The sequence below is a fragment of the Abrus precatorius genome, unplaced genomic scaffold (assembly GCF_003935025.1).
Source record: "Abrus precatorius isolate BTA unplaced genomic scaffold, Abrus_2018 Scaffold5, whole genome shotgun sequence".
Taxonomy (NCBI): Eukaryota; Viridiplantae; Streptophyta; class Magnoliopsida; order Fabales; family Fabaceae; genus Abrus; species Abrus precatorius.
The window spans coordinates 20,273,252-20,276,260 of record NW_020874395.1 but is presented as its reverse complement, the minus strand read 5'-3'; the positions used below and the strand labels follow the sequence as shown (position 1 = coordinate 20,276,260).

At 37.2% G+C, this 3,009-nt stretch overlaps 1 non-coding gene across 1 annotated transcript; it reads right to left on the bottom strand.

Annotated features, from left to right (window-relative positions):
* Window positions 1–227: 227 nt before the first annotated feature.
* LOC113868217 lies at window positions 228–334 on the bottom strand. The gene has a single exon (XR_003505243.1). It is a non-coding gene; the product is annotated as a small nucleolar RNA R71 (small nucleolar RNA).
* Between the last annotated feature and the right edge of the window lie 2,675 nt (window positions 335–3,009).

Sequence of the window (3,009 nt, the reverse complement as noted above, 5' to 3'; positions counted from 1 at the left end):
GAAATTCTGATGATCCTAACCTGCATATTTCAAATTTTCTGCAGCTATGTGACACCATAAGAATGAATGGAGTTAGTGAAGAAGCTATCAGATTAAGACTATTTCCTTTTTCCTTGAGAGATAGAGAAAAATGTTGGTTACAAGCTCAACCACAAGGAAGCATCACAACCTGGACAGAACTTGTGAATAAGTTTTTAACTAAGTACTTCCCTCCATCCAAAGCTGCTAAGTTGAGAGGAGAAATTACATCCTTTGTGCAGCAAGAAGAAGAATCATTGTATGAAGCATGGGAAAGATACAAAGAACTGCTTAGAAGGTGTCCACATCATTGTATTCCAGATTGGATGCAATTAGAGACTTTTTATAATGGGATGAATGCAGTAACAAGAACAATGGTTGATGCTGCTGCTGGAGGTTCATTAAATACAAAGTCCTTGGAAGAAGCTCAAAGGATTATTGACATGATGGCATCTTCAATGTATCAGAATTCAAACTCAAGGAACCAAGGAAGAAACTCTGGTCATTAAGCTAAAGTTCTGGAAACTTTTCTTGCACAAAATCAGCTACAAAATCAATTGTTTTTAGAACAATTAGCTGCCTTAACACAACAAATCAACAATCTGCAAACAGGGAGTATGCCTACTAGTCAGCTAAGTTGTGACTTTTGTGGAGGAAACCATGCAAATGGTGCATGTGAGGCATCCACAAGTGAATCACAAGAGCAAGTGAATTATATGAATAATTTTCAGAGACCACAGCCATCATATCCCCCTGGATTTCAATTTTCAAATAATAGAACTCAGCAGTATTCTAATTGGAATAATCAATATTCTGCTGCAAAGAATTCTAATTAAAATTTGCCTTTTTCTAATGCAGGTTCAGCAACACAACAGCCTTATTTTCAGAGAAATTCGTCCACTCAACCTCAGGGAAATCAGAAATTTTCCAAGCCTATGAATGAGAGGTTGACTGAGATGGAAGAGACTATGCTGCAATTCATGAAGGTGACTCAAACAAGCTTCAAAAACCAGGAAGCTTCCATGAAGAAACTAGAGACACAGATTGGACAATTAGCTGAACAATTATCCAGCAGGGATGAAGGAAGATTTCCAAGCAATACAGTAATCAATCCTAAAGAGCAATGTCAAGCCATAACTACAAGGAGTGGAGCTGTAGTTGCAAGCCCTAAACCAGCAGAAAAGAAAGTAAATGATGTAGCAGAAAGAAACATTGAACAAGATCTGCAACAAGGAAATTTTAAGCTATTGAAGAAAGACCATTCAGAAGAAAAAGAAAAAGTTCCCATGAATTCTGAAAGGAAAACCAAAAAGCATCTCTTTGAGGAAGCTTGTAAGCCAATAGACCCAGAAAAATACAAGAGGCTGCCCTATCCTCAGAGAGTCCAAAATCCTAAACAAGAGGAACAATTTGAAAGGTTTAAGAAATTACAAATCAACATTCCTTTTGCAGAAGCTTTGGAGCAAATGCCCTCATATGCAAAGTTTATGAAAGAACTACTTTCCAGAAAAAGAAAGCTAGAGCATGATAAAATAGTACCTTTGACAGAGGAGTGCAGTACCATTCTCAAGAGAAAGCTTCCTCAAAAGCTGAAAGATCCTGGATCATTTAGCATTCCTTGTGAAATAGGAAACTGCACTGTGGGAAGAGCATTGTGTGACTTGGGAGCAAGCATAAATCTGATGCCATTAGCTGTTCTACAGAAACTTGGCATAGAGGAAGTGAAGCCTACCAACATTACACTGCAGCTAGCTGATAGATCATACACTTATCCATATGGAGTTGTTGAAGATTTATTAGTTAAAGTTGACAAGTTCATTTTTCCTGCAGATTTTGTAATTCTGGACATGGAGGTGGATTCTAACATTCCTTTGATCCTAGGGAGACCATTTCTTGCAACAGGGAGAGCTTTAATAGATGTGCAGAAAGGTGAACTTATGCTTAGAGTTCAAGATGAGAAGGTAGTGTTTAATGTGTTTGAAGCTTTAAAATATCCAATTGAAGATAGCACATGTATGAAGGTAGATATACTGGATGCTTTCATTACACAACACCATATTAATGAAATTGATGAACTTGCTGTGTTAGAAGAAATAATATCTGCAGGAAGCAACAAATCTGAACTTCTGCATGAAGAATGCATTAAGGAAGTGCAGCAGCAACTAGAAGCTCTGCCAATTCGAAAATCTGCAGAAAATTCAGTGAAGGAGAAGCTAGAAAAGGATGATAAAGAAGAGGAAAAACAAAGGCTAGAACTGAAACAACTTCCTTCACACCTGCGGTATGCATTTCTGGATGAGAAACATGAAAATCCAGTCATCATCAATAATGAACTTAAGGAAGAACAAGAGGAAAAATTGCTCAAAATTTTGAGAGAACACAAATCTGCAATTGGCTGGAGTATTGCAGATCTGAAAGGTATAAATCCCTCATTTTGTAAGCACAGAATTTTATTTGAAGAGATTTAAGCCTGTTGTGCAGCCACAAAGGAGGTTAAACCCAGCCATGAAAGAGGTAGTTAAAAAAGAGGTCATAAAGCTGTTAGATGCAGGAATAATATACCCAATTTCTGACAGCAATTGGGTAAGTCCAGTCCAAGTTGTTCCAAAGAAAGGTGGTATGACAATTGTACCTAATGAAAAAAATGAACTTGTTCCTACTAGGACTGTGACTGGATGGAGAATGTGCATAGACTATAGGAAATTAAATGATGCAACCAGAAAAGATCATTTCCCACTACCATTTGCAGATCAAATGCTAGAAAGACTTGCTGGACATTCATTTTATTGTTTTCTTGATAGGTATTCAGGATATAATCAAATAGCTGTAGATCCTTTAGATCAAGGAGAAAACTGCATTTACATGTCCATTTGGAGTCTTTGCATATAGGAGAATGCCATTTGGTTTGTGTAATGCCCCTGCCATTTTCCAAAGATGCATGCTTTCTATTTTTTTTGATTTGGTAGAAAACATCATAGAAGTGTTCATGGA